This window comes from Littorina saxatilis, linkage group LG15 (genome assembly GCF_037325665.1).
Source record: "Littorina saxatilis isolate snail1 linkage group LG15, US_GU_Lsax_2.0, whole genome shotgun sequence".
NCBI classification, from domain to species: Eukaryota; Metazoa; Mollusca; class Gastropoda; order Littorinimorpha; family Littorinidae; genus Littorina; species Littorina saxatilis.
This window is the reverse complement of record NC_090259.1, coordinates 35,796,244-35,808,422: the sequence shown is the minus strand read 5'-3', so window position 1 is coordinate 35,808,422 and position 12,179 is coordinate 35,796,244. Positions and strand designations below refer to the sequence as shown.

Here is a 12,179-nt window from a genome sequence, read left to right as displayed (position 1 = left end):
TTTTGGTGGACATTTTTATCTATGCCTATACAATTTTGCCAGGAAAGACCCTTTTGTCAATCGTGGGATCTTTAACGTGCACACCCCAATGTAGTGTACACGAAGGGACCTCGGTTTTTCGTCTCATCCGAAAGACTAGCAGCGGTTTCATACACTATTTTGCACAAAAAAACTGAACTTCATACAGTTTTTAACGTTAGAACACGGGTGTAAAACTTCGTCTGCTAGTCACATTCGAGCAAAGAACATTTCCTGAGCGATACCAAAACATGAACAGAACACACACTATCTGCCTTTACCACCACAGCAGAATGACAACATAACTGTGTACTTGATTTTAGTTCAAAACATGGAAACTGACAAGAAGTATAACAGAATTGAATGATTTGCACGGAACTATACAACCGTGCATTAATCGATCGCCTGCGCAGGTAGACTGGTTGGGGGAATATGATTCGATCAAACTTTCACACAAAAACTCCTCTTTTCTTTGAATAACTGAAGAAAGGAGGAATAAAGAGGTTACATACCTCGTCTCAGTGATTATCAAAAATAATGGTCTCAGTTCGCGGTCATGAAAAAGCTCGCTGAAGCTCGCATTTTTTATCAATCATCAATGAGGCTTATATCGCGCATATTCCGTGGGTACAGTTCTAGGCGCTCTGCAGTGATGCCGTGTGAGATGAAATTTTATATGGCCAGTAGATTGCAGCCATTTCGGCGCATATTTACCTTTCGCGGCCTATTATTCCAAGTCACACGGGTATAGGTAGACAATTATTAACTGTGCCTAAGCAATTTTGCCAGGAAAGACCCTTTTGTCAATCGTGGGATCTTTAATGTGCACACCCAATGTAGTGTACACGGGGGGAGGGTTCGGACACCGAAGAGAGTCTGCACACAAAGTTGACTCTGAAATAAATTTCCGCCGAACCTGGGATCGAACTCACGCTGACAGCGGCCAACTGAATACAAATCCAGCGCGTTTTTTATGATCCGCAAACTTCGACCATTATTTTTGATAATCACTGAGACGAGCTCGGCATGTAACCTCTACATATCTGACGCCTCCAGGCCTAGCACTGCACCTCTCTTTCTACCCATCCTCCTCTTTCCCTGGACAATTAGATCACCTCAGCTCTCGTAGGTTCTGGCCCAGCAAAATTGAATTGTAAATGACATGTATTTTCCCTACTCAGGCCCACTCAGCAAGATCTTCTCTTTTTCCATTTAGTTAAGTTTTTTTTCCGATAGTCTCGGAATCAAGACAAAGTGATGGTTTGTCTGTGTAGGGCACTTACAGTAGAACCCCCTGTTTACGACTTTGGAAAAACCTCGAAAATTAGGTCGTAAAAAGGGGGGGTCTTAAAAGGGGGGTTTGAGTTTTTGGGCGGTCGGTCATGAATTTAGTTGCAGTGTATGTACTGTCATGTTTACACACAAACACACAGTTGCAGTTTACTGTCATATCAAAACACACACACACACACAAACACATTACAGCAGAACAACTTGAACTCAAATTTCAAAGAAAATTTGCTCATGGCGTAATGCTCGCTCCCCGCTAAGTGAAGCACATTTGACATTGTGGCGCAACCAGTAAAATCCGAATGTCCTAACTCGATAGAAAGCATAACGACTTTTCTCCCGAATCATCTTTCCGCTCATATGAATGATTCGTCGCCTTGCATCGCTAAACTTGACCACGATCGTTGAGGTCTTCGTACAGGCTCCTCTCTTTCCGTACTTTCGCTTCGCTATCCTTCTCACCATCTAGATGACACCGAGTCCTTATTATCCTTGACGACACACAGGATTTTCGTATTCCCGACTCCCAAGGAAGTCGCTGCGGATTGCCACTTCGCTCGATTAGCGATTACTAATCTTTATTAGCTCTCTACTCAAGAGTCGGCGCTTTTCTTTTTCTTTCGCGAATCTTCGTTTGTCAACAAGACAGTCGTCGTGACAAGATAGCGTGCAGAAAAAACCGGATGTATCAGGATCTCGCGCGCGCGAGATTTTGTTTTTATTGAGTCACTTGAGAAAAAGTGACTCTATGTAATCGGTCAGTGTTAGTCTGTCCGGCCGGCCGGCCGGCCGGCCGTCCGTCCGGCCGGCCGTCCGGCCGGCCGGCCGTCCGTAGACACCACCTTAACGTTGGACTTTTCTCGGAAACTATCAAAGCGATCGGGCTCATATTTTGTTTAGTCGTGACCTCCAATGACCTCTACACTTTAACGATGGTTTCGTTGACCTTTGACCTTTTTCAAGGTCACAGGTCAGCGTCAAAGGAAAAATTAGACATTTTATATCTTTGACAAAGTTCATCGGATGTGATTGAAACTTTGTAGGATTATTCTTTACATCAAAGTATTTACATCTGTAGCCTTTTACGAACGTTATCAGAAAAACAAGGGAGATAACTAGCCTTTTCTGTTCGGCAACACACAACTTAACGTTGGGCTTTTCTCGGAAACTATAAAAGTGACCGGGCTCAAATTTTATGTGAACGTGACTCCCAGTGACCTCTACACTTTGACGTCTGCTTTGGTGACCTTTGACCTTTTTCAAGGTCACAGGTATGTCTTGAAGGAAAAAAATTGAAATATCATATCTCTGAAACTATTCATCGGATTTGATTCAAACTTTATAGGATTATTCTTTACATCAAATTATTTACATCTGTATTGTGTTGTGAATAGCAATTTCTTCCTGTCCATCTGATGCCTCATATAATATTCAGAACTGCGAAAGTGACTCGATCGAGCGTTTGCTCTTCTTGTTTCTTCTCGCGATAGTTGGAGGAGCGAGAGCCGCCATGTTGTGTTTTTGTCTGCTCGAAATATGCGCAAAAGTCGTAAATTATCCCAAAAAGCTCGGTCGTAAGTCGCGTTTTGGGTCATTATCCTTGACGATACACAGGATTTGCGTCTTCTCGAAGTTGCCGCGGATTCTATCGTGCGCGAGATTTAGTTTTTTTTTCGTCTCGCGATAGTTCGAGGAGCAAGAGCCGCCATGTATTGTTTTCGTCTCCTCGACTACAAATGCGCGAAAGTCGTAATTCATCCCCAAAAGCTCGGTCGTAAGTCGCGTTTTGGGGTGAGTCGTTCACTGGGGGTTCATTATATAGTAGAATGCATCCGTGGTAGCAAAATCGGTCGTAAAAAGGGGGTGGTCGTAAACAGGGGGGTCGCTAAGGGGGATTAAATTACAAATTCTTACTCCAATTCTCATGAATGCATTGACTTCAGTCTCACATGCTAGATGTCGAAAAAAAACACTCAAATTACCTGCCCTTAGAAGGGTGGTAACCAAGCTAAAAGAGACGCCATTGCCGTTGCTATGGCCTGACCTTGCTCAGTTACCCATAACACCCTGCGCACCACGTGAGCGCCAGCATCCGTAATAATCATTCTCGACTTTCGACAACACACGGTGGACGTGTCGATTTTTGTCACTCACTTTTGGCCTTCGCATGCCGGCTCGTCCGTGAGACTAGCTGTTTCTTGTGGGGCTACCTGTCCATCTACCTTTTGGTGAGATCTTTCCTTTTTTCTTTGGTTGATAGCTTTTTGTTGAACAGGCACGCAGAAGTTTTTCGTTCTGGGTGACTGTTTTTCGCCGGTCTTAAAATGGCCGACAACAAAGCTAAACTTGGCGCGAGACTGGAAGGTGACAAGGCTCTTAGCCCGGTTAAGAAAACTAAACCTAAGAGTAAGCCTAAGAACGTTGATTTGCCTATTATGCGGGTCGAAGATCCGTCAAACAGCACTTCTTTTGATGTTCCTATCCCTCCGAGGGCGGGTTCAGTTCTTTCACAGCTCGCTTCCCCTGATGGGGGTAATCAGCCGGGGCCTTCAGCCTTAGGCTCATTAAAGACTGAATTGTTCTGGGGTCTCTCCGCTGCCTCCGGCGGTAGGGGATCCTTCCTCCCTGGCTCGGCTGGGGTTGTCGTCGTCTGTGACTTCGACTGATGGTGGGGGTGGCCGCGTGGCCATTCCTTCTTCGCACTTGCATGGTGCACCTGACCAGTTCGGTTCAACCCTCTCTGCCTCTGGTAGTGCGGCGGTTGCTCTCGAACACTCTCTCCGTAAGGAGAGGGGGTCTGCTCCCTCTCTGTCTCTTCCCTCTCAGCTTGCTTTTAGCACTGCTGGGTTGGGAAGTCAGCCCTCTCACCTTTTGGGAGAGGGAGAGGGGGGGCATGGTAAGTCGCAGCCTGGGCTTGGTCCCACCTTGTCCCATTGGGGGCAGGGGGCTGTTTCAGCTACCCACTCTTTTCCACCCTCTGGGCGGGATTGGGTGGGGGCTGGTATAGCGTCTCACCCTTTCCCGCCCTACGGGCAGGATCGGGTGGCCGCTGTTGGACTGGCGTCTCAGTCAGTACCGCTATTGTCCTCTGCTGGCAGCCGCCCCTCTCCCCAGTCGGGGTGGTGGGGCTACAGGACTACAGCAGGTTGATGGGTGGGGGCGGCCTTTTACGGTCACGCCTCACACTCCGTCTTACCCCTCTCAGGGGTCGTTTGCTGCAGCGACGAGCCAACTCCCCCCCCCCCCCCCCCCCCCATGCGGGGTGCGGGGTAGCTCAAGCTGGCCAAACCGGTTTTGACGGCTGGGGCCAAGCTCCCGCACAGCGGTCGGCTAACAATGGGCATGGCGCTGCTTTGTTTGCCGGCCCCCTCCCCCCGCCTTTTAGGCGGGTCTCTGTGCCTGCTGTCTACTCTTCTTCCCCTGTGGGGCAGGGGGGTGATGGTGGTTGGCAAGCGGGATCGGGTCACGCTTTTGATTCTTCTGTCTCCCCTCCTTTGTGTGGTGACACTTTGGATGGTGGAGACTCTGATTCTACTGAGGAAGAAGAGGAGTTTGTAGTCTTGCCTACTGGGTTTAGACAAGCCATGAAAAGAGCGGCTTCTGTGGCGGCTCGTTACTTTCCGGAGGGGGTGGTGGATTCAGGCCAGGGTGTCTCTCTCCCCCCCTTCCGCTGCAGATGATTTTCGGCCTTCGCAGGAGAATTCACAATCGTTTCGGTTTGTGGAATCACCTGCCGTCGCTTATCACATGTCGCAACTGTTGGCTCGGCCGGCCCCTCAGGGGAGTGGGCTTTTGCCAACTCCTTTTCCTTTGTTGCATGCTCATGATACAGCGCCTTCTTCTGCTAGCCCATGGCTAGCTTCGAACACACAGGCCACTGCTTTTTCTCCGTTAGTGCAGAAAAAGTTGGACTGGAGTGGGAAGTCAAGGAACTTTGTTCAGACTTTTGCTTTGCCGAGGGCGACTTTGCCGATTCCGCCTGAGTTGCTTGCTTTGTTGCCAAAACAACCTTCTGCTAAGGAGGGAATTTCGTTTTCTGATTCTTCTGTCTCCTCTCTGAAGGAGATGGGTCGGATTGATCTCGAGTTGGCTTCTATGGCTGAGGCTTTGCTTCGGGCTCTTACACGAGCTGTTGCTGGCTCTTTGGAGCCTTTTAGGCTCAGGGAAGATGCCTCGGCCAGTGACATCTCCACACTGCTTGCGGCGTTGGGGATGGTGAATTCTGAGAGGATGAGCATATCAGCGAAGCTGTATGCCCATGCTGTCTTTTCTCGGCGTGATTTGCTTCTCTCTCAAGCAGGCTTCCTCTCCTTTCGTTGAGGGCTCTCTTCTTGGTAGAGTAGCCTTGGACGCAAGGCAGCAGGAAGTTCAGGAGGCTAAAGACAGGCATCTTGTGGGATTTTCTTTTAAAATCCCAAAGAAATCTCAGTCTTCTCAGCCTTTCAGGAACAAGAAGCAGCACAGCTCCTCTCGCCCTAAAGAACAGGGGGATAAGGCGGCACCAGCTAAGGGTGCTCCTTATCCTAAGAAACCCTCGTTCGGGAAGGGGAGGGGGGGGGGCGCGAAAGCCCTCCCCCCAATGAGGCGCTCCCGATCACATCACCCTTGTTCCCCCCACTCTTGTGGTGGCAGGGGGCCCCACCAGGGCTATATCCGTTTGGCAGGCGTTAGTGCACAGCCAATGGATTTTGCGGGTGGTGCGATCGGGATTCCGGCTGTTGTGGGAGGGGGAAAAGGCTCCCTTGACCAGGGTTCCTCCTCCCTTTCGTTTTCCAGCCAGTCAAGAGGCCAGTACTGTCATAGAGACAGAGATCAGTTCTCTTTTGGCCAAGAAGGCTATAGAGGAGATTGTGGATCTTGCCTCTCCCGGGTTCTACGGACGGCTTTTCGTAGTGCCCAAGGCTTCAGGCCGCTGGAGGCTGGTCCTCGATCTTTCGTTGTTAAACAAGTTTCTTCGGAAGATCAAGTTTCGAATGGAAACCCCGGCTTCGGTCAGGGAGTCTCTTCGTCGGGGAGATTGGGTGACCTCGGTGGATTTAACGGACACCTACTTTCACATCCTTATGCATCAAATAGACAGAAAGTGGCTCCGTTTCCGCTGGGGTCATCGGATCTTTCAGTTCAGGGCTCTGCCCTTCGGGTGGCACCGTGGGTGTTCACGATGGTGATCAGGCAGTTGGCCGCGCTGATCAGGCAAAGAGGTATACGCCTGCGGACGTACCTCGACGACTGGTTGATCTTGAATCAGAGTCAATCAGCGTGCCACTTGCACACTCAGGTTGTGTTGAACCAGGCTCTGGTCCTGGGATTCTCCGTAAACCAAGCGAAGTCCGAGTTGACTCCTTCTCAGAGGTTCGTTTACCTCAGTATGGCGTTCGACACTGTCTCTTGGATGGTTCGTCCTACGCAGGAGAGAATTCAGAAACTTCATGCTCTCATCTTGGCTGTGGCGAACAGTCAGCAGCCTTCTGTGAGGGTTCTTACCTCGATTCTGGGTCAAATGGAATCTATGGCAACACTGGTTCCCTTAGGGAGAGTGTACAAGAGGCCGTTTCAGTCCGCTCTCAGGGTTCTTTGGGAGCCGGCTTCTCAGGACTGGGACAAGAGTGTCCCCGTTCAGGGTTGGTTCAGTCACGCGACTTGTCGGTGGCTGGATTTGGATTGGATATCTCAGGGCGTTCCCATTGCTCTGCCCCCTCCGGACTTAGACCTCTTTATGGATGCGTCTATGGCCGGATGGGGGGCTCACATCGGGGGTCAGACGGCCTCGGGGCTTTGGACTCAGTCTCAGCTCCTTTGGCATATCAATCTCCTGGAGTTGGAGGCAGTTGCCCTCAGTTTGCGTGCCTTTCTCCCTCTGGTGGTGGGCAGACATGTCAGGTTGCACACCGACAATACCACTGTCGCTGCCTACGTCAACAAACAGGGAGGAGCTCGGTCCTTTTCCCTTTCAGACAGAGCATGCGAGATTCTGGTCTGGTGCCACTCACACCAGATCATAATCTCAGCGGAGTTTCTCCCGGGCAGGCTCAATGCACTGGCGGACGCACTCAGCAGGTCCTCTCAGGTGTTGCACACGGAATGGACCATCACGCACGGGGCTCTCCAGCGCCTGTGGGCTCAGGTGGAAAAGCCTATGATCGATCTTTTCGCGACGAGGTTCTCCAGGAAACTTTCCCATTTTCGTGTCCCCCTTTCCGGACACGGAGGCTTGGAGAAGCAATGCATTGGAGATCTCGTGGGTAGGCCTTCAGGCCTACGCGTTTCCCCCCTTTCCTCTGCTCAGCAGAGTGGTGCGGAAAGCCGAGCTGGAACGTCCGGATCTTCTGCTTGTAGCCCCCTTGTGGCCTTCCCAGCACTGATTTCCAGATCTGCTGTTGTTGGCAAAAGGGGTCCCGATTCCTCTAAACCTAGTGCGGGGAGAGCTCGTTCAACCAAGAACAGGCATTCCACACAAAGACCCGCAGGCCCTGTGCCTACACGTCTGGGGATTGTAAGGTCGGAATTACGTAAATCTGGCGCTTTAGACTTGACGCTGGATTTAGTCCATAAGGCGCATAGGTCCTCCACTGCGTCTGTCTATGCTTGTCATTGGTCTGCCTGGGCCAGGTGGTGTAGAGAGTCTGGGGTCAACGCTTTGGCTCCTCGCTCTCTACAGGTTGCGAATCATCTCTCTTTTTATATTTAGTCAAGTTTTGACTAAATATTTTAACATCGAGGGGGAATCGAAACGAGGGTCGTGGTGTATGTGCGTGTGTGTGTGTGTGTAGAGCGATTCAGACTAAACTACTGGACCGATCTTTATGAAATTTGACATGAGAGTTCCTGGGTATGAAATCCCCGAACGTTTTTTTCATTTTTTTGATAAATGTCTTTGATGACGTCATATCCGGCTTTTCGTGAAAGTTGAGGCGGCACTGTCACGCCCTCATTTTTCAACCAAATTGGTTCAAATTTTGGTCAAGTAATCTTCGACGAAGCCCGGACTTCGGTATTGCATTTCAGCTTGGTGGCTTAACTCTTTCCACCCGTAGTCAGTTTCAGCCAAGCTCTCCTCAGTCACGCAGTCAGAATTTGCACTAACAACCCTTGCACACGTAGCATTTTGGGCACTTTTCAGATTTTTTTTACTACCCTTCAATATCAACAAAATTAATCATGTTTGGTACCATAACAAACTTCAATTCAAGAACTTTTAAGGAAAAATACTTTTATACAGATCTGTGATAACAAGCACTAACCCGAACAATGTAAAAAACACACCCAAATTGGGAAAAAAATCAACACATTTTGAGAACACCGACACTGTTTCAGTGTTTGCTTTGAAGTAAAAAAGAAGTAAAAAGAGATAAATAAAACTTTCTTGACATACCTTTTTGTTCCTTGAAACTTGAGATGCCCACACATATTCAGAAATCACCACACATCCACACAAAACACACCTAAACATGTCAGCATTACATCACCATTACTAAACATAAATCCTGAGTTCTGAAACTGTTCCTTTTTTTCTCTCCACTAGCTGCACTGTCTTCACACCACTGTAACTCATGGTCTTCTTCACTCCTTGTCAGTTTTTTCCCTCCAGAAGAAAATAATTATAACTGAATATAAAATGAAGAGTAGTGTGTTTATAAGCAGTAACACACACACACACACAAAAATGAAGCACTTTTTGATTCAGAAAAAAAATCACTGTCAGTGTCACATTATTCACAGTCTCCTACACTTTCCACACTGGTTCTACACGGTCTCCTACACTTTCCACACAGGTTCTAGTTTTCTACACATATGATTTTTTGGTGTGGTAGTCCTCGAAGCAAGGGGCAGGACACAGGGGGACGTCACACAAAATGCACATGAAGTGCGTCTGCTGACGCTTGTTCTTCATTGTGCCCGCAGCAACACCAGCAGCACGCTGCTTGTCGTAGCAGACCTTGCAGTTCCTGCGAGGCTTTGGCACACTGTCGCTGGCAGGGATGACGGCAGGGAAATGCCGACCTTGTAGGCGGAAGTTGGGGAGCCTCGGGCCGTCGTTGGCTGCTGCAGGAGGGGCCACCTCGTAGACCGGAAGATCCAACAACAGGGACTTGATCATCCTATCAAGTGGCACCTTCCTCAGTCCCCTGGCCCGGCGATGTTTGTTGAGGAGAATCATCGCCTGGATGGTGCAGAGGGTGAGGAGATGGAAGAATGGCTTCTTCCACCACTTGATGGACTTCCGCCTCATTGGAAAGTATGCGATCAGCTGATCGCTGTTGTCCACTCCGGACATGTTTGCGATATAGCTGATGACAGCTAAGGGTTTTTCTTTCCGCTCGTAGCGGCACTGCACCATCTCCAGCTCAGGCTTGTGCATTGTGGAACACACAAAAACATCCTTTTTGTCTTTCCATTTGCAGACCACAACACGTCCTTTGCGGCGGAAAGCAATCTCACCTCGTCGCAGCTCAGGGAGGTCGCGAGGCATTGTCACCCTGTTTTTGCGCACTGTGCCGCAAACCATAGTCCCCTGGGCTGCCAGGTCAGCACAGATCTTCGGTTCACAGTAGTAATTGTCTATGAACACTTGATACCCCTTGTTGAGGAGGGGCTGCACCATTCTCATTGTCACGTCGTAGGGCCGGTTGCTCACTCTGCGGTCTGCGCAGAACATTTCAATCTGGTGAACATACCCGCTCTCGCTCTCACAGCACTCTTAAAATTTTAAACCCCATTTTGTTGGTTTGTCTTTCATGTACACGCGAAACCGGGAGCGCCCCTTGAAGGGACACATCGCCTCATCCACGCACACCTGCTGCGTGGGTGTGTACACTTCCTGAAATTTCTGCTGCAGATGGCGCAGGAACGGCCGCAGTTTGAAGATCGGATCATGATCTTCGTCTCCAAACGGAACGTACTGGGTGTTGTCGACGAGGTGGAGAAACGCCAGTATTGCAGAGAATTGCTCTCGTGGCATGAGTTGAGACGCATACGAAGTGTGTGTCCCAGGGTGGACAGACCAATAGTCAGCAATCTGAGGCTTGTGCACAAGCCCCATGTGCAGACAGATGGAAATAAAATTCTTCACATCTCCGACTGTCACCGGCTTCCATGTTGCAAAGATGGACCGGGGTTCCAGTGGCCCCTGCTGGCGCTTGTCTGCGATGCAGGATGTTGCGTAGCGGTTGGTCTCCTCCATGATGTGGCGCAGTATGTCGTCGTCCATGAACAGCCGATAGAAGTCGATGGGCCGCGAGTCATCATCCATGTCAATGTGCAGTCCTGGCACACCTGTAAACAAAATAAGAAGAAAAATATGAACACACTGGGGAAATTTTTTTCTTTGCAAACAATGTTTGCTTTTACTTTCAAATGCAATTAATTTTTTTCTTTGCAAACAATGTTTGCTTTTACTTTCAAATGTTGAAATAAGTAATAAGTTGTTTGATACTTATTTTGTGTTTTTTCTTAGCTTTGGCAAAACTATTCTTTTTTCAAGTATCAAAAAGTTGAGCTGATGGAACTTTGACACTGACTGTGGAAAATGGTAGTGAGAGTGGAGAGAGAAAAAAACAACAAAACTCACCAGTAAATGTTGGAATTCGGGGAAAACCACGCAGGTTTTGGCACCAGATATCTTCTTCTTCATCTGAAGATTCGTCAATGTCAGTGTCAGCATCGTAAAGGTCGTCAATTTGACGATCTTCTTGCTCATCTCCCACCTCCATCTCGTGTTCCGCGTTCCGTTCCTCTTCGTTTTCGAAGTCAGAGTCACCAACTTCTTCGTCTTCTTGGTTGTTTTCTGGAGCCACATCGTTCATCAAATCGTTCTCATCTTCTCTTTCGTCTTCTTCCCACCCATCTTCATCTCCCTCGTCTTCGGAACCACTCTGTAAGCACTGTTCTAGAACTTCTTCGAAAGGCACAACGCGATTTCTTCTCCGTCTCTCCGCCATGATTTCCAAATGTGACGGACGGAATTTACCGAGTCCAACTTTCTTTGTTCCAAGGCATCATTCGGCAAACTTCGGAAACGTTCATTCAAGGGAAGTAACTAAGTTGAAAGAGAAATGGTTCCGGAACACAATGATATGAATTGTTTCCCCTAGACCGAAGTGGTTTCGTCTCACGATTTTTTCAAAGTAGTAACGCTCAGACTTGAGCGTCTCGTAACCGAACGAAGCGATGCGAACGCTCAAGTCTGAGCGCCGCGTTGGCTGCGGAAGTCACGAGCGACGCTCATATATGAGCGCTCCGTCGAGAAAAAGTTAAAAATTAATTAATGACTTTGGTCATTAAAAATCGGAAAATTGTAAAAAAAAATAAAAATTTATAAAACGATCCAAATTTACGTTTATCTTATTCTCCATCATTTGCTGATTCCAAAAACATATAAATATGTTATATTCGGATTAAAAACAAGCTCTGAAAATTAAATATATAAAAATTATTATCAAAATTAAATTGTCGAAATCAATTTAAAAACACTTTCATCTTATTCCTTGTCGGTTCCTGATTCCAAAAACATATAGATATGATATGTTTGGATTAAAAACACGCTCAGAAAGTTAAAACAAAGAGAGGTACAGAAAAGCGTGCTATCCTTCTTAGCGCAACTACTACCCCGCTCTTCTTGTCAATTTCACTGCCTTTGCCATGAGCGGTGGCCTGACGATGCTACGAGTAAAATGGCATTGCGTTCAGTTTCATTCTGTGAGTTCGACAGCTACTTGACTAAATATTGTATTTTCGCCTTACGCGACTTGTTGTCTGCTCTGGGCAGCTCGGCCTCTGCGTTGAGAGTCCGGCGTTCAGCTATATCTGCTACTTTGAGGCAGATAGGCAGATCGATTAATGTTAATGGAGTGATCGCTAGTGTGATTAAAGGG

At 48.2% G+C, this 12,179-nt stretch overlaps 1 protein-coding gene and 1 pseudogene across 3 annotated transcripts in view; one reads left to right on the top strand and one right to left on the bottom strand.

Moving 5' to 3' along the window:
• Positions 1-12,179, top strand: part of LOC138949161 (G-protein-signaling modulator 2-like) — a 165,386-nt gene that overhangs the window by 73,694 nt on the left and 79,513 nt on the right. The gene's annotated exons all lie outside the window — the stretch shown is intronic.
• Positions 8,697-12,052, bottom strand: LOC138949160 (piggyBac transposable element-derived protein 4-like; annotated as a pseudogene).